The sequence below is a fragment of the Salvelinus namaycush genome, chromosome 2 (genome assembly GCF_016432855.1).
Source record: "Salvelinus namaycush isolate Seneca chromosome 2, SaNama_1.0, whole genome shotgun sequence".
In the NCBI taxonomy this organism is placed as follows: Eukaryota; Metazoa; Chordata; class Actinopteri; order Salmoniformes; family Salmonidae; genus Salvelinus; species Salvelinus namaycush.
In genome coordinates, this window is record NC_052308.1 from 14,282,385 (window position 1) to 14,302,214 (window position 19,830).

The 19,830-nt window shown below is 42.4% G+C and overlaps 1 protein-coding gene across 1 annotated transcript in view; it reads right to left on the bottom strand.

Moving 5' to 3' along the window:
• Positions 1–6,095, bottom strand: part of LOC120059307 (protein kinase C delta type-like) — a 45,772-nt gene extending 39,677 nt beyond the window's left edge. The window contains exon 1 of the mRNA XM_039008265.1: positions 5,933–6,095. The gene's annotated coding sequence lies outside the window, so the exon portion shown is untranslated. The remainder of the gene's footprint in view (positions 1–5,932) is intronic.
• Positions 6,096–19,830: the final 13,735 nt, after the last annotated feature.

Here is a 19,830-nt window from a genome sequence, read left to right on the forward strand (position 1 = left end):
GCAGGCAGATAATAGAGGTGTCTGAGTGTGACTGACTCCACTACACAGTACAGGGTGGGTAGGATAGAGAGAGCGAGAGAGGCTAAATGATACAAGACGACAACATTGGGTGCTGCTAAACTGCTGTCATCCTGGGTGTGTGTGACAGAGAAAATGTGTTTAGAGTGTCACTAAGTAGCAGAATGTGTGAAAAAGCAAACTCATCACCTCTCTAACTGCTAGGATAAATAATGGAGTATGGGAGAGTGTTGTAGATTCAGCCCAAGTACCCCTGTTTCTCTCCCACCCACTCTCGCTGTGTGTGTGTGTGATGCGCTGAGAGCCACGCCTGGCGGCAGGTGTGCTCAAAATGAATAAATAATACAAGCCTGCCATGTAGCTTACACCACAACAGAGCAGACAACAAAGCATTAGTATCCAAACAAGGTCTGTGTGTGTTTCGTAATCGTGTCTACACAGCAACTTCCCACTATTGCAATAGTACATTATGGCTTACAAATGTAGCTTTTTGGCACAGAAATGGCAAAAGGAAGAGTATATTCTGACCCACATCAACCATCTTTCTCCCACCAGAGAAGAGAGACATCACAGTCAGTTGCTCTACCAAAAGATGCCTCACACTCTAAAAAGAGTTTGCCATATTAGCTATGCTATGGAGTGTTAGTCTTTAGCCTCAGCTAAATCATTTTATAGAGAAAGAATCAAAGCAGAGTTAATTAAGCCAATCTCTACTTATACATCACATGCACAAGCTGTACTCACACACATACCCATATCAAGCCAGTGGCCTGTTTTCCTCCAGCAGATCCATAGAGAGTGGGTGTTTGTTGTGCTTCCCTGTGGATCAGTGCTGCATGGGGAAATCTTCACTGAGCAACTGTCATAACCGTCTCCTCACACCCGGATACAAAGCAGAGCAGCCACCAGACCAGACCACAGCCCACAGCCAATATTGACACACCTCTCAGCCTCCTTAGGCATCCAATGCATGTGTAGAGCTACCTTTCTGGTCCTATTGTGTCCCATTTTTTTATATCACCAGGTAGGCCAGTTGAGAACAAGTTCTTATTTACAACTGCGACCTGGCCAAGATAAAGCAAAGCAGTGCGACAAAACACAGAGTTACACATGGGATAAACAAACATAGTCAATAACTCAATAGAAAAATCTGTACACAGTGTGTGCAAATGGCGTAAGGAGGTAAGGCAATAAATAGGCCATAGTGGCGAAGTAATTACAATACAGCAATTAACACTGGAGTGATAGATGTGCAGATGAGGATGTGCAAGTAGAAATACTGGTGTGCAAAAGAGCAGAAAAACAAAAACAAATATAGGGATGAGGTAGGTAGTTGGTTGGATGGGCTATTTACAGCTGCAGCGATCGGTAAGCTGCTCTGATAGCTGACGCTTAAAGTTAGTGAGGGAGATATGTCTCCAACTTCAGTGATTTTTGCAATTTGTTCTATTCATTGGCAGCAGAGAACTGGAAGGAAAGGCGGCCAAACTAGGTGTTGGCTTTGGGGATGACCAGTGAAATATACCTGCTGGAGTGCGTGCTATGGGTGGGTGTTGCTATGGTGACCAGTGAGCTGGGGTAAGGCGGAGCTTTACCTAGCAAAGACTTATGGTAAGAGATGGTGAGAGGAGGGAACAATACGTCTGCCACGCTGATCTTTAACACTGGGCCCCTCAGGGGTGTGTACTTAGTCCCCTCCTGTACTCCCTGTTCACCCACGACTGCGTGGCCAAACACGACTCCAACACCATCATTAAGTTTGCTGACGAAACAACTGTGGTAGGCCTGATCACTGACAGCGATGAGACGGCCTATAGGGAGGAACTCAGAACTGGCAGTGTGATGCCAGGAAAACAACCTCTCCCTCAATGTGAGCAAGACAAAGGAGCTGATCGTGGACTACAGGAAAAGGCGGGCCAAACAGGCCCCCATTAACATCTACGGGGCTGTAGTGGAGCGGATCGAGAGTTTCAAGTTCCTTGGTGTCCACATCACCAACGAACTATCATGGTCCAAACATACCAAGACAGTCGTGAAGAGGGCACGACAAAACCTTTTCCCCCTCAGGAGACTGAAAAGATTTGGCATGGGTCCCCAGATCCTCAAAAGGTTCTACAGCTGCACCATCAAGAGCATCCTGACCGGTTGCATCACCGCCTGGTATGGCAACTGCTCGGCATCTGACCGTAAGGCGCTACAGAGGGTAGTGCAAACAGCCCAGTACATCACTGGGGCCAAGCTTCCTGCCATCCAGGACCTATATAATAGGCGGTGTCAGAAGAAATCCAATAAAATTGTCAGAGACTCCAGTTATAGACTGTTTTCTCTGCTACGGTGTCCTCTGCAAGCGGTGTCCGGAGCGCCAAGTTTAGGACCAAAAGGCTCCTCAACAGCTTCTACCCCCCAAGCCATTAGACTGCTGAACAATTCATAAAAATCGCCACCGGACAATTTACATTGAGACCCCCCCGCCCTTGTACACTGCTGCTACTCGCTGTTTGTTTGTTACCTATGCATAGTCACTTCACCCCCACCTACATATTACCTCAACTAGCCTGTACCCCTGCACACTGACTCGGTACCAGTGCCCCCTGTATATAGCCTCATTATTGTTATTCTTATTGTGTTACTTTCTATTTTTGCCTACTTTGTAAATATTTTCTTCTTCTTGAACTGCACTGTTGGTTAAGGGCCTGTAAGTAAGCATTTCACAGTAAGGTCTACACTTGTTGTATTCGGCGCATGTGGCAAATAAGGTTTGATTTGATGACAAAGCAAAAACAGGTTTTTAGAAATGTTTGATATTTTTTATAATTACAAAACTGAAATATCACATTTACATACGTTTTCGGACCCTTTGCTCCGGCTGGGCCACTCAAGGACATTGAGAGACTTGTCCCAAAGCCACTCCTGCGTTGTCTTGGCTGTGAGCTTAGGGTCGCTGTCCTGTTGGAAGGTGAACCGTCACCCCAGTCTGAGGTCCTGTGCGCTCTGGAGCACGTTTTAATCAAGGATCTCTCTGTACGTTGCTCCGTTCATCTTTGCCTTGATCATGACTAGTCTCCCAGTCCCTGAAAAACATCCCCACAGATTAATGGTGCCACCACCATGCTTCATCGTAGAGATGGTGCCAGGTTTCCTCCAGACATGACACTTGGCATTCAGGCCAAAGAGTTCAATCTTGGTTTCATCAGACCAGAGAATCTTGTTTCTCATGGTCTGAGAGTCCTTTAGGTGCCTTTTGACAAACTCCAAGTGGGCTGTCATGGGCCTTTAACTGAAGAGTGGCATCCATCTGGCCACTCTACCATAAAGGCACCAGTCTAATGTCCATTGCTCATTTTTTCTTGGCCCAAGCAAGTCTCTTCTTCTTATTGATGTCCTTTAGTAGTGGTGTCTTTGCAGCAATTCAACTATGAAGGCCTGATTCACACAGTCTCCTCTGAACAGTTGATGTTTAGATGTGTCTGTTACATTTTTCACAGAGTTCATGTATGTGGGCTGCAATTTCTGAGGCTGGTAACTCTAATGAACTTATCTTCTGCAGCAGAGGTAACTCTGGGTCTTCCTTTCCTGTGGCGGTCCTCATGAGAGCCAGTTTCATAATAGCGCTTGATAGTTTTTGCGACTGCACTTGAATAAACTTTCAAAGTTCTTAAAATGTTCCGTATTGACTGACCTTCATGTCTTAAAGTAATGATGGACTGTCGTTTCCCTTTGCTTATTTGAGCTGTTCTTGCTATAATATGGACTTGGTGTTTTACCAAGTACGGCTATCTTCTGTATACCAACCCTACCTTGTCACAACACAACTGATTGGCTCAAACGCATTAAGAAGGAAAGAAATCCCACAAGTTAACTTAACAAGGCACACCTGTTAATTGAAATGCATTCCAGGAGACTTCCTCATAAAAGCTGGTTGAGAGAATGCCAAGAGTATGCAAAGCTGTCATCAAGGCAAAGGGTGGCTACTTTGAAGAATCTAAAATATATCTTGATTTGTTTTACACTTTTTTGCTTACTACATGATTCCATGTGTTACTTCATAGTTTTAATGTCTTCACTATTATTCTACACTGTAGAAAATAGTCAAAATAAAAAAAATAAGAAATCCCTTGAGTGTCCAAACTTACCTGATACTGCACATACCTACTACATTGACACACCAAAACACATTCACAATTTGCTGCAGCTACTCTTTTCTTTTTTAACTCTCACTATTATCTATCCTGATGCGTAGACACTTTATTCTGCCTTTATGCACATATCTACCTCAAATACCTCTAAACAATGATCTGGTACTGGTACTCGCTGAAGCTCCATTCTTGTGTATTTTATTTAATTCTTCGTGTAACTATTTTATTTGTAAACTTTGCATCATTGGAAAGGGCTCGTAAGCACTCATTTCACAGTAAAGTCTACACTAGTTGTATTCAGCGCACGTGACAAATAAAATTAGATAAATACAGTTGGTAAAATGTATTATCATCTTTCTATACATTTCCTCTCAGTAGGCAGCACAGACAAATGTTGAAAAAAAGTCTGGGCCAGTGGTCACAAATGTTTAATTTCTACGTTGCATAGACCCACTGTATTGTGTGGTGATTGACACCAACGACTGTAAATGACAACTTGTGGTTGTGGGCTTGTTGTGCAGAATTCCTAGATTACAAGGGGCACTAGCAAACACTAGCGACTCATGAGTGTGTGGTAACCACAGTAACACAGAAGAGTAACATTGTGGCATAAAGTCTAGAGAAAAATGATAAGTGTACATCATGTACTTTGGTGGCAGCTGAAATGGGCCAGATCCTTCCACACAAATAACAATCCGTTCGGAATACCTTGGACCATAATACAGCTCAAGGCCCACGGAAACAAAATAGACTACAGGTCTTCACGTGTCCAAAAACTTGGACCGGGACGACAATCAGACCCGACTATATTTACTTATCTTAAAAAAATTGAGACCCGAACCCAAATGGAGCAGAGGACAACTCAACCTAGACCCGTACCCTGACGGGTCTGGGTCTAGACCAGACCCAACTGGACTAGAGTGACAATTCATTTTTTCCTCTTATCAGCCAAGTTGCTCTACTGGTTAAGGAATATGTTTTATATGTTGGCTAGGCCTTTATAAGTGAAGAAATTCAACTTATTAACGTAAAATAAAATATGCTACAGGACCCGACCCAGACCTGAGGGACATGTTAGTATTCTTCAGCACCCAATCCAATCGTGCCCGGGTCAGGTCTCGGGTATATCGGGTCCACCCGGACCCATGAAGACATCTACACTAGACGAGGATGACCAAAAGTTGATTGATGATTCACTTTTATCAACTTAATTCTCACAAAAACTGAGAGTCCGTAATGCGCATTAAATTAGCGTACTAACAACCAAAAACTACATTTGACAGACCGTAAAATGAGGCTACCAAAAGCAGGCGAGGAAAGTATATGAATTCCCACAGAACATGGCTTACGTAACATGAACAGAAAGGAAATCATTATCTGAGAGCACAATGTTTGTTACCCACCAACCGCTTCGTTTTGACCCGGTTCGATGTATCGGTTTTTGTGCTTTGAAGCGCACATAGGTTATCTAAAACTTTCCCTCAGTGATTTTGTAGTAAACAAACTTGTCCGATTGCTCAGTTTCAGCAATCAGCAGATGTTGTAGGTACTAAGTAGTGCCACAAAGTATCGCACAAAAAAACGTTAAACCACTAAGATTTGATTGTAGAAAAAAAACAAAAAAAACAATGCGCTTCAGCACTTTTATCGAAAGTAAATCGTCCCGATCGTGACGTCAGTGTGCAGTTCGACCGTGTCCTTTTACTGTCATTTTGTCAAATATTGAAGATTTCCTCCAATTGAGTTACAATTATTTAAATGTTAGGGAGTCGACTTACCTTTATAACGCGTTTAAAAGGGTCCCGATCAAGTTTGCTTTGACTTATTATGCTCTGCCCTTCTGGTAGGCTACACTGAGAATCTTCAGCGTGTTTGAGGAAGCATTCGACCATTCGCACGCAGCTCTCTCGCAGCCTGTCAGCTATGGAGTGCAGTGGTGGTGACGTCGTCCAGGTGCAATCCCAAGTACAGAGAGAGGTTATGTTTTTGCAGGGCGTTTGATTTCTGTGGGTCGAAAGTCAGAAATAGATAGTACAGTACACAGCAAGGGATGATGTGTCCACCAATAGAACATTACTTCAAATTTGAGACCTAATCTATTTTGAGAGAGATAGAGAGGTGTAAATGTTTTTGTAGTTTTACCACATTTTTCCTTTTCACTGCTAGGAGACTTGCCTCAAAGAAGATATTCAGTTTTTTTGTTGTTGTAACAAACAGTATCAACAATGGTGCCTAAGATGCAGTCCTCTAAAAGCTCTAATATGTTTTTAGACAATCTTTATATGTTGAAAATAAAACCCAGTAAAGCTCATGAATAGGCTACAGAATTCAAGGCTGCCTCTGTTACTTTCTTTCCATGAAAATATGTATTTGGCAGAGGGTCATATAACCAGGAAACTGACCAAGGGCAGTGTACACACACACAAACAGAAAGCCCCTTACTCCACAGGTTAGAGCAGCCAGAAACACCCTTTGGAGGCTTGGCTAAACCATTGTGGCCCCACCTACATGCTCCCAGTCCTGTGGCCCAGCCATTTCTTCCTCCTTATCCACGCAGAGTAGAGTCATGTGCTGCTGAGTCATCATACCCCACACACCCCGCCCACCCAGCTCTCTGGCTATAAGAGACAAAGAGCTGGTAAATTTAGCCAATCTGTCCCAGCTCCTATACGGCTATTTTTAGTCCCATTCAAAGTATACGGATGACACACACACACTTGTACTTCTAATTGGAAGTGAATGCTGACACAGATTTGGTGTGTTAGACTAGAGGTGGTTACTCATCAATCGCATCCATAAACACTAGGGTGCTCTGTTGTGCTCCCCAGTATAAATAAAAGACAGTGGTTTCTAATGAGGGGCCAGAGAAGGGTAATGACACAAAAAGAACCCCATGGATGCTTTTGTGTCATACCTATGACTGTGGCATTGTTGTGAGAGAAGAAAGGAAAGAGTGTGTTATTAACATGTTTGTGTACTGTATAGAGGTAGCACATTTTTTAATATATTTTTTATTTTATTTCACCTTTATTTAACCAGGTAGGCCAGTTGAGAACAAGTTCTCATTTACAACTGCGACCTGGCCAAGCTAATGCAAGGCAGTGTGACAAAAAACAAAAACACAGAGTTACACATGGGATAAACAAAAGTACATTCAAAAACAATAGAAAAATCTACATACAGTGTATGCAAATGAAGTAAATAGGTAAGGCAATAAATAGGCCATAGTGGTGAAATAATTACAATATAGCAAATTAACACTGGAATGATAGATGTGCAGATGATGATGTGCAAGTAGAAATACTGGTGTGCAAAAGAACAAAAAAGTAAATAAAAACAATATGGGGATGAGGTAGGTAGTTAGATGGGCTATTTACAGATGGGCTGTGTACAGCTGCAGCGATCGGTGAGCTGCTCAGATAGCTGATGCTTAAAGTTAGTGATGGAGATATAAGTCTCCAACTTAAGCGATTTTTGCCATTCGTTCCAGTCACTGGCAGCAGAGAACTGGAAGGAAAGGCGGTCAAAAGAGGTGTTGGCTTTGGGGATGACCAGTGAAATATACCTTCTGGAGCGCGTGCTACGGGTGGGTGTTGTTATGGTGACCAGTGAGCTGAGATAAGGCGGATCTTTACCTAGCAAAGACTTATAGATGACCTGGCGACAAATATGTAGCGAGGGCCAGCCAACGAGAGCATACAGGTCGCAGTGGTGGTTGGTATATGGGGCTTTGGTGACAAAACGGATGGCACTCTGATAGACTGCATCCAGTTTGCTGAGTAGAGTATTGGAGGCTATTTTGTAAATGACATCGCCGAAGTCGAGGATCGGTAGAATAGTCCGTTTTACGAGGGTTTGTTGTGCAGCGTGAGTGAAGGAGGCTTTGTTGCAAAATTGGAAGCCGATTCTAGATTAGATTTTGGATTAGAGATGCTTAATATGAGTCTCGAAGGAGAGTTTACAGTCTAGCCAGACACCTAGATATTTGTAGTTGTCCACATATTCTAAGTCAAAACCGTCCAGAGTAGTGATGATAGTTGGGCGGGTGCGGGCAGCGATCGGTTGAAGAGCATGCATTTAGTTTTACTAGCATTTAAGAGCAGTTGGAGGCCACGGAAGGAATGTTGTATGGCATTGAAGCTCGTTTGGAGGTTTTTTAACACAGTGTCCAAAGAAGGGCCAGATGTATACAGAATGGTGTCGTCTGCGTAGAGGTGGATCAAGGAATCGCCCTCAGCAATAGCGACATCACTGATATATACAGAGAAAAGAGTCGGCCCGAGAATTGAACCCTGTGGTACCCCCATAGAGACAGCCAGAGGTCCGGACAACAGGTCCTCCGATTTGACACACTGAACTCTATCTGAGAAGTAGTTGGTGAATCAGGCGAGGCAGTCATTTGAGAAACCAAGGTTGTTGAGTCTGCCGATAAGAATACGATGATTGACAGAGTCGAAAGCCTTGGCCAGGTCGATGAAGACGGCTGCACAGTACTGTTTTTTTTAATCGATTGCGGTTATGATATCTTTAGGACCTTGAGCATGGTTGAGGTGCACCCGTGACCAGCTCGGAAACCGGATTGCACAGCGGAGAAGGTACGGTGGGATTCGAAATGTTTGTTAACTTGGCTTTCGAAGACTTTGGAAAGGCAGGGCAGGATGGATATAGGTCTGTAACAGTTTGGGTCTAGAGTGTCACCCCATTTGAAGAGGGGGATGACCGCGGCAGCTTTCCAATCTTTAGGAATCTCGGACGATACGAAAGAGAGGTTGAACAGACTAGTAATAGGGGTTGCAACAACGGCGGCAGATCATTTTAGAAAGAGAGGGTCCAGATTGTCTAGCCCAGCTGATTTGTACAGGTCCAGGTTTTGCAACTCTTTCAGAACATCTGATATCTGGATTTGGGTGAAGGAGAAGCTGGGGAGGCTTGGGCAAGTAGCTGCGGGGGGTGCGGAGCTGTTGACCGGGGTTGGGGTAGCCAGGAGGAAAGCATGGCCAGCCGTAGAGAAATGCTTATTGAAATTCTCGACAAAGTTCCATTCCCTGGAAGGCAATGTAAATGTTATTGTACATGGTTCCAAGGCTGTACTATTTCACACACACAATATGTTTCAGTTTGGTTATTTCCCTAAAGTGTGCATGTGTTTCACATGTACAGTGTAATCAACCTAGTGTAAAAGAGATGACTCTGGCTTTTGTAAATGCTTTGTTTTAGTCCAATTTGTCTCCTGTGTTGTCATTAAATTCAAGTGTTGAAACAGTGATATGACTGAATTTGGTTGTGTTCTGTACCCTTCATTTAGCTCTGATGCTGTGTGATATATCACTCCTGTATCTCCTGCCTGCCCTGGATATTGTGCAACTGTATATTCATATTGGCACTGGTCGTTAGGGCAGGGTGCACAGACGTTTCCCACGGCGATGCCCGCTGCTGTCGTCCCTGTGGTGCCAGGGCAAACATCAGGGTGAGTAACGAGAGGAAGGGATGAATGAAGGGGAACTCTACAACACATAAAACAGGAAATAAATGATCCTTTCATCATGACCTCTGCTATGGACGGAGCAAGCCTTTCTCTATATGTTCTTCCCCTGTTTCTATAGCATCCACTCTCACTTCTTCTTTGTGTCCTGTCATTTTTCTCTTCCTCTTCACGTCTTGATTCACATGTCCTTGTTTATTTGAGCTTCATGAAAACACAGCACTGCTCTTAAACTGACACAGTGGCTTTCTGTATGAATGGGCTACTGTTTGTTTGTATGTGTGTGTCTGTGCGTGAATTAAATTGGCTTACACACAAGCATGAGGTAAACCAGACCACTGTTCTCTGGCCAACACAGTTGTTTTACCCATACATGGAGACAGTGTGTGAGTGTCAAACAGTGAAGCACTTCATACAACACACTCTCTCAAAGCAGCAAAACTTCACTTTCCTCTTTTAGCCACTGACTAACAGATGTTTTAATCTCGAACAAAATAAAACATAACAAATGGCTTGTCCATCTGTTTCATATGCTTTACATGCCATGTTAACCTATACTGTATATAACATAAATGGCCTGACTATCAAATGGATACTGGTACATTCTGTTTTAATGCACAACCTACAGTTGAAGTCATACGTTTACATACACTTAGGTCGGAGTCATTAAAACTTGTTTTTCAACCACTCCACAAATTTCCTGTTAATAAACTATAGTTTTGGCAAGTCGTTTAGGACATCTACTTTGTGCATGACACAAGTCATTTTTCCAACAATTGTTTACAGACAGATTATTTCACTTATAATTCACTGTATCACAATTCCAGTGGGTCAGAAGTTTACATACACTAAGTTGACTGTGGCTTTAAACAGCTTGGAAAATTCCTGAAAATTATGTCATGGCTTTAGAAGCTTCTGATAGGCTAATTGACATCATTTGAGTCAATTGGAGGTGTACCTCCGTTTTGCGTTTTGTCTCCTAGAGATGAACGTACTTTGGTGCGAAAAGTGCAAATCAATCGCAGAACAACAGCAAAGGACCTTGTGGAGATGCTGGAGGAAACAGGTACAGAAGTATCAAGAAGAATGAAGCGTGGGTGCGAGCGCAGACATTGACATCCATGTTTGGTTTTGATTCGGAGGGGGGTGGTAGCATCTAACAATTGGATTTTATTATTTCTTGGGCACCGCTAGGCCACGCAAACAACATTCCTTATCAGAAGCGCCCACGGATATACACTCCGACGTGAGAAAAGCGTCGCCAAACAGGCACAGGTCGGCAAATAACTCGCAAGGTAGCTAAATGTTATACAGCAATACAGAGCAATGAAAGCAAATCCATGTGTCTGTTTTGCTCATTCAGCATCTACTGACTGACTTGGCTGTCTCAGTGGCTGTCTCAGTGGCTGTCTCAGTGGCTGTCTCAGTGGCTGTCTCAGTGGCTGTCTCAGTGGCTGTCTCAGTGGCTGTCTCAGTGGCTGTCTCAGTGGCTGTCTCAGTGGCTGTCTCAGTGGCTGTCTCAGTGGCTGTCTCAGTGGCTGTCTCAGTGGCTGTCTCAGTGGCTGCAGAAAATCCAGAGGTATTGCTGCTGTAAGAAATACAGTATTTAATCAACTTCAGCACTCTGCTTTGGTACATCAAATATTCACATGAAAATGATTGTCTAACCATAAACAAAAATACAATAGCCACTATTTTACCTCCTGTATCTTCAGCAACTCAGCCCTCATCTCCAGTGTTTGTAGGTATTTGTATATCTGGACCACAGCAGCCTGGTGCTTGCATGGAGCTCCTGTGTGCCCTACTAGACAAGTGCAGAGGTCTATCTCCATGTTCACAGTATCAAATAAAATAACATTTGATCAAATAAAATTTTATTGGTCACATACACATATTTAGCAGATGTTATTGCGGGTGTAGCGAAATGCTTGTGTTTCTAACTCCAACAGTGCAGTAATATCTAACAATTCACACAAATCTACAAGTGAAAGAATGGAATTAAGAAATATATAAATATTAGGACGAGCAATGTCGGAGTGGCATTGGCTAAAATAGAGTAGAATAGAATACAGTATATACATATGAAATGAGTAAAGCAGTATATAAACATTATTAAAGTGACCAGTGATTCCATGTCTATGTACATAGAGCAGCAGCCTCTAAGGTGCAGGGTTGAGTAACTGGGTGGTAGCCGGCTAGTGATGGCTATTTAACAGTCTAATGGTCTTGAGATAGAAGCTGTTTTTCAGTCTCTCGGTCCCAGCTTTGATGCACCTGTACTGACCTCACCTTCTGGATGGTAGAGGGGTGAACAGGTCATGGCTCAGGTGGTTGATGTCCTTGATGATCTTTTTGGCCTTACTGTGGCATCGGGTGCTGTAGGTGTCCTGGAGGGCAGGCAGTGTGCCCCCGGTGATGCGTTGGGCAGACCGCGCCATCCTCTGGAGAGCCCTGCGGTTGCGTGTGTTGCAGTTGCCATACCAGGCGGTCATACAGCCTGACAGGATGTTCAAAATTGTGCATCTGCAAATTTTTATGAGTGTCTTAGGGGCCTAGCCAAATACCTTAAGCCTCCTGAAGTTGAAGAGGCGCTGTTGCGCCTTCTTCCCCACACTGTCTGTGTGGGTGGACCATTTCAGATAGTCATTGATGTGTACGCTGAAGAACTTGGTGGCACTGTGTTATCCTCAAAGCGGATGAAGAAGGTGTTTAGCTTGTCTGGGAGCAAGACATCTGTATCCGCAACGTGGCTGGTTTTCCCTTTGTAATCCGTGATTGTCTGTAAACCTTGGAACATACGTCTCGCGTCTGAGCCGTTGAATTGCGACTCCACTTTGTCTCTGTACTGACATTCTGCCTGTTTGATTGCCTTACGAAAGGAATAACTACACTGTTTATATTTTACCATATTCCCAGTCACCTTGCTATGGTTAAATGTGGTGATTTGCGCTTTCAGTTTTGCGCAAATGCTGCGGTTTCTGGTTTGGGTTGGTTTTAATAGTCACAGTGGGAACAACATCCCCTACATACTTCCTTATGAATGCAACGTGTCAGTGTATATGTCAGTGTTACTCTCAGAGGCTACCCGGAACATAACCCAGTCCGCGTCCCAGTCCATTTTGAAGCATGGATTCCGATTGGTCAGACCAGCGTTGAATAGACCTTAGCACAGGTACTTCCATTTTGAGTTTCTGCCTATGGGAAGGGAGGAGCAAGATGGAGTTGTGATCTGATTTACCGAAGGGAGGGCAGGGGAGGGTCTTGTAGGCATCCCGAAAGGGGGATTATCGGTGATCAAGCATTTTAATAGCGCGAGTACTACAGTCAATGTGTTGATAGAACTTCAGTCGTATTGTTAAAATCCCCAGATACAATAAATGCACCCTCAGGATATGTAGTGTACAGTTTGCACAAAGTCCAATTTAGTTCCTTGAGGGCCATCGTGGTATCGGCTTGAGGGAGTGTATACACGGCTGTGACTATTACCGAAGAGAATTCTCTTGGGAAGTAATACGATTGGCATTTGATTGTGAGGTATTCTAGGTCGGGTGAACAAAAGGACTTGGGTTTCTGTACGTTATCATAATCACACCATGAGTAGTTAATTATGAAACATACATCACCACCTTTCCTCTTCCCGGAGAGCTCTTTATTCTTGTCTGCGCAATGTACTGAGAACCCAGCTGGCGAGAGCCTCTCTCTCCGGAGAGAGCCATGATTCTGTGAAACAGAGTATGTTACAGTCCCTGATGTCTCACTGGAAGGAGATCCTCGCCCTGTTAGGAAATTTGTTAATAAATAGTTAAAACAAATTCTAGCTTTAGATAAAACTATAACTAATTGAACTCTGCACGCCTGGTGAAAAGAGATTTGTGTTGTGGGTTATAAAATAAGCAGAAAGGGTCATTAAACTATGGTTGAACTGACCCAACTTAGCCCTGAGATGTTTAGATAAGGCTGTGGGTAACTTTTTAGGTCTTCCATTATCTTGAGTTGTCTGCTAAAGTGGTAATAAATTATAGTGAGCCTTCAGGATAATTGATTATATTGTGTGTCATGTGTGTGCGCTGTGAAGTTGGAATGAACTTTTGAACCTGTTTTCTATTTGTCAGGACAATGAGACTTATTCTGTAACCTATGACGTCATATCTTGTATATAAACCTGATGTTTATGATCAAATGGGAGCGTGCTCCGAGAATAAATTCTATTATCTAATTTTAATAAGACTGTATCCTGTCTATTTTATGTTAATAAGTATCTTACAAATTCTTATAAATAGACAGATTGAATTTAATTAATGAGTATATTAGAGGAATAATTTAATTCCACTAACAGCCCTGAGCTCATCTACTTTATTGTCCAGAGACTGAACATTAGCAAGTATACTCGGAAGTGGTGGATGGTGTGCACACCTCCTGAGTCAGATTAGAAGTCCACTCCGAATCTTTCTTCTCTGAGGCGTCTTGGAGCAGCGTGGGATAAGTTAAATTGCCCGGGGTGGTACGAATGAAGGATCCAATTCGGTAAAGTCGTATTCCTGGTTGTAATGCTGGTGAGTTACCGCCGCTCTGATATCCAAAAGTTATTTCCGGCTGTACGTAATAACATAAAAAACGTTCTGGGCTAATAATGTAAGAAATAACACACAAAAAAAACAAAATACTGCAAAGTTGCTTAGGCGCTAGAAGCAGAGCTGCCCTGTCTGTCGGCGCCATCTTGCTGGCCTGGTGTGGTGGCCTTCATTATTTCTCCCCCATCTGGCAGACATTAGGAGAGAGAGGATAGACAACTTATAATGCAAGCTATAAGATACAACAAATAATAAAAGACCACATGATGGATTTTTGTAATATTGCAAACCTGTATTTAGCACTATCTTACCTGTTCGATGTCAGATGGGTTGACGTTGCTCTCCTGGGACAGAAAACATGAGCGCTGGAACGTTTCCCAGTGGCCAAGGGCAACATCTGTCATCGGTGCCTTATAGTAGGCCTCTAGGCGCAATGTCAGCAAGGACCCGCATTTATGCCTCCACAAAGTGATTTGTGTCGTTCCCTCCCGATAGCTGAGTGCTCAACACTCTCCACGACTGAACAGTTGATCGAAGTAGGCTGTGAATTTCTTGTACCTGTAATTAGGGTAAAATATGTAATTGAACAATGTCTTGTAATTTTGCATTTTGCTGACAAAATAAGGGAAAATGTTTCCCCAAATAACAACATATCCCAAACAAGGACTGGGTAAATTTATATGACAAGACTAAAACTGACCAGCAAGTCTTGGTTTTATCATTAAAAAATTACTGAGAACAAAGCACAAGCTAATAGATCGCACCTCATTATACTGTTATACTACACTAACCCGGCAACAACTGGGTTGTGTTTTGGCTGCTGATACAGGGGCTCAACCATCTCTTCCCTTGCATAAATGATGTCTTCGAAGACAGTCTACTCCACTCTCCTTGCTCCACAGTCACCTCCACACTGCCTGGACTAGGTGGAACGTGTAGAGGAGCAGTTTGGCCCCTAGAAATGCCTTTCCTAATGCTCCCCTCTCTGTCTTGCAGTCATCTGTAATGATGAGGCGAGGACCAGCCTGACCTCTTCCTCAGGACTTCCTTCAACAGTTGAAGGCCCTCAAGTTGAAGGTCCTCAAGAAAAACTTAGCAGTTCTCTGTCCATGTTCCCAGAAGAATCAGTGAAGCAGAGCTCACCACTGTGTCTGGTCTGATGGACACGCTCATCAGTGGGGAGCAGATAGCCACGAGAGGGGTTCCTCCGTAAGATTTCTCAATATTGGCGCAGACCTCATCGCACATAAGATTATACTCCTCAACCTGCCTCTAGGGCTGACAGCATATAAAAGTAGCACAACAATGTGTCCACAATTTCCTACACCTTTTCACTCCTAATACTGTAACACTTACCATGATAGAAAAGGAAATGATCATAATCATCATAACACAAGACTATCCTGAATTTAAAAAGATAACATCCAGTGGCTTTGGCCTTATACCCATTAAAGACTACTACATAGGGCCTCCCGAGTGGCGCAGCAGTCCAGGTTCAATCCTAGGCTGTGTCACAACCAGCTGTGACTGGGAGTCCCATAGGGTAGCGGCCAGGGGGGCTTTACTTGGCTCATTGCTCTATAGCGACTCCTTGTGGTGGGCCGGGTGCCTGCAGGCTGACTTCGGTCATCAGTTGAACAGTGTTTCCACCAACACATTGGTGCAGCTGGCTTCCGGGAGTTTGCAGCAATGAGACAAAATCGCAATTGGATTTCACGTAATCGTGGAGAAAAGGGGTAAAAAATACAAACATTTGAATCTACTAACTCCTCGATCACAGCGTCATTGCATTTTGGTACACCAGAAGTACATGAATTTCCAATGGAACGTTGCGTTTACTTTGCAGCAAACTGTATGCTTATGTGTCAAGCTGTATGCTTAGATGGCTTGACAGAAATGGTAGCAGAAGGTGAATGTTGAACTTTTGTTGCATACATATCCAGATGATTCTGCATACTATTTTGTGCAATAACACTATCAGTGTGATCAAGGTGACAGCCAACTCCGTATGTTTTGCCCCATAGTAGCGCACGCGTCGGTTTTGTTGCTGAACAACCATGAGTTTGGTTGTTGATAGCACACTTTTTGACTGCATGCACCTGGCTGAGGCTCTCTGAATCTCATGAGAGCAGTGATTGAATACACTGCTCTCATGCTGTTGACCAATGACACAGACTTTTGAGGCTGGAATACGCACCTAGGATAAACAGGGTGTGGTTTCGGCTAACTTAATTTGGGAGGGAAAAGAGACGTGTTTGGATCAGCAGTAGACCATCTGTCCTGGACGTGCCAGAAGGATTATGTAGGAGTATATGAGGGGTTAGAGTGGTATATGGGAGGTGAAGGGTTACAGAGGGGTATAAGTGGGGTGTGAGCAGCTCGTCCTTGATTGCAAGGACGAGGATGAGGGGCATAGCCAGCCCACGACAACGAACCAACTGCCTGACCGACGCACACCCACTGAACTGACCGCTGCCCCACCCTGCCCTGTGCTCAGCCCCTAAGATCTTTCTCCCCCTCTAAAGATCTAAGAACTTTTCCTCCCCAGATCTCAGGTCTGGTCTGAGGCTATTTCGGTCTACTGCTATTTCTAGCAGTAGACAGGGCTCAAGCACCAACAGGGTTGTGTGCCTAAAGCCACTTCTTGATCTACAAATACACCTGCATATCAGAGAGAGGGGATACGTGTTTGTTTTAACTTAATTTCAAGTGACTCTTTAACAGTCTATGGGTCGAGAAACACCTGCACAGGTATCAGTTTGTTTATGACTTTGTCCCACTGACTTTGTTATTTATATAGTCCCAGTAACTCTGTCATATCAATTGCAACACTATTGTTTCTGATCAAACATACATTCTTTCTCTGTTTGTCTTAAGTACAGAGGAAATCATTTTCTGATGAGTTTATTTACTGTATTTTTTAACTACATACTGTACATCAACATTTACATTTACAATGCCGAATTATATGCATTTTAGAGGTACAATCCCATAACACTATTGATATAACCCATAAACACAGGTATGAAGAACAAACATGTATTGGCTAAGTGTAGATATACAGGACATACCCATGATGTGTATGACAAGATGCATTTTGAACAGACTGCTGTAAAATGTAGTCTGACCAGTCTGACAGTATAGTCAGTTAACATATGATCTCAAAGAAGCAGAATTAGAAAAGAGTGATGTCATCAGCATCTAAAAATAACAACAACGCAAATAATGTTTCTCTTGAAAATCGACTGTTGTGCTAAAACTGATATAGGTATTTTTTGTTGGACCATTTTCTTTGCATCAGTTATTTTTCATAAAGACTAATTTTGTATATGTAATTTATATACAATAATAATACAATGTAGTTGAGAGTGTTTAGATTATGGTATTAACCTAATTGTTAATGAATTGGACAGTACAGTGCAAAAACAGCATACCAAAATGCATCAACATGGCACCTCCACATATTTTTTAGTGATTGCAAAAAGACACAGTGGAATCACATGGATTTAAGGTGATAGGATGTTATGTGTGTTATATAAATGAATAGGACTCTCTTTGCTAAGTTTAGAGCATTTTTTTTTTTATATCTACCTGGATGAGATTGTGACTTAAGACATAATTAATTGAAGTGTTGAGGAAGCTCCTCTGAAAAGATAGTTTACCAAGCCACCAATTACTTTACACTGAAAGACGTAAAGCTACACTAAAGCTACCCTTAAAAATACATATTTTACATAAGTAACATTACTTTAAAAAAGTAGTTCACTACCAAACTACTTTGTGAAGAAGTATTATATGTCAATCTGAAAATGTAAATGACTGGAAATTGCAAGAAGAGATCACTTCGGGGTCATATGTTAACATAATGTGTAATTGAACCTATTAAATACCCAAAAATATATTTTAAGTGAGAATTACGCAGGTCTGATGCCGAAAAGGAAAGGAAATGATTGCCTACTTCACACACATTTTCATTTATTTTTGCAAAACAAGTAGTGTGTAGTTTCAGTAGTTAGTTACACCACTACAATAAAATAAGAGATTGATACAATCTATAAAAGATTGTATCATGAAGGAGAGGCAATGCAGGTTCCAATTTCATCAAGTAGAAAGGGAAGAGGTAGAAAGGATGCTGGTATCTCTTTTCGGATGACAAGTCGCCTGGTACAGAGTTACATCTAACCAAATATCTACCCCAATCTCTCATATTTTTAATAAGTGCTTGATGTATGGGTTGTGCCCAGAAGTCTGGAAAGAGTCAAAAGTTATTCCACTACCTAAGGATAAAAAAAATCTGCATTCACTGGTCCTAATAGTCATCCTATAAGCTTGCTGCCTGTGTTAAGTAAATTATTGTAAAAAATTGTATCTGTACAAATCAAGGATTATTTCTCATGTAATGGTCTGATAACGGGTTTCCAGCATGCAAACAAAGAAGGGCATTCTACGAGTACGGCCTTAGCACAAATGACAGATGATTGGTTAAAACTTATTGTCAATACAGGGGCGCTGTTTTCCCTTTGGAAAAAATCGTGTCCAAATGAAACGGCCTCGTACTCTGTTCTAGATCATACAATATGCATATTATTATTACTATTGGATAGAAAACACTCTCAAGTTTCTAAAACTGTTTGAATTCTATCTGTGAGTAAAACAGAACTCATTTGGCAGCAAACTTCCATACAGGAAGTGAAAAATCTGAAAACGAGGCTCTGTTTCAGGGCCTGCCTATTCAACTGGCTTTTATTTATCGATATGCATGCACTTCATACGCCTTCCACTAGTTGTCAACAGGCAGTGGAAGGTGGAATGGGGTTGTCTAGCTTGATCTGAGGCCGAACAAGAGCTTTTGGAGTGACAGGTCCGGTATTTTCTTTGTCTTCGACGGCGCGCGAGGGACCTCGACATTGTCTTCTGAAAAGCGTTCGGTATACACGGCGAATATCTCCGGCTCTGATTTTATTTGATACATATGATAATAACATCATAAAGTAGTTTTTTTCAACCGAGTTTTATCAGTTTATTCAACGTTTATTGGGACTTTTGGAGTTTTCCGTTCTTTGCGCCAAGAGAGGATGAGAATGTTGGCTAGCATTGTGGCGCGAATTCGACAGAAGAAATGGACATTCTAAAACCAAACAACGATTTATTCTGGAAATAGGACTCCTTGTACAAGATTCTGATGGAAGCTCAGCAAAAGTAAGACAACATTTATGATGTTATTTCGTATTTCTGTGTAATATGTTGATGTCTATTCTCCGCCGTGTTGGTGAGCACTGTCTCACAATAACCCAAGCTGTATGTTGTGGTAAAGTTATTTAAAAAAATCTAACACAGCGGTTGCATTAAGAACCAGTGTATCTTTCATTTGCCATACAACAAGTATTTTTATGTAAAGTTTATGGTGAGTTCTTTGGTCAGATTAGGTGAGTGTCCAAAATATCTCCGGAGATTCTGGTGAATCGTTGCTACGTATTCACAATGTATAACCAGGATTTGTAGCTATAAATATGCACATTTTCGAACAAAACATAAATGTATTGTATAACATGATGTTATAAGACTGTCATCTGATGAAGTTGTCCAAAGGTTAGTGATTAATTTTATATCTTTTGCTGGTTTT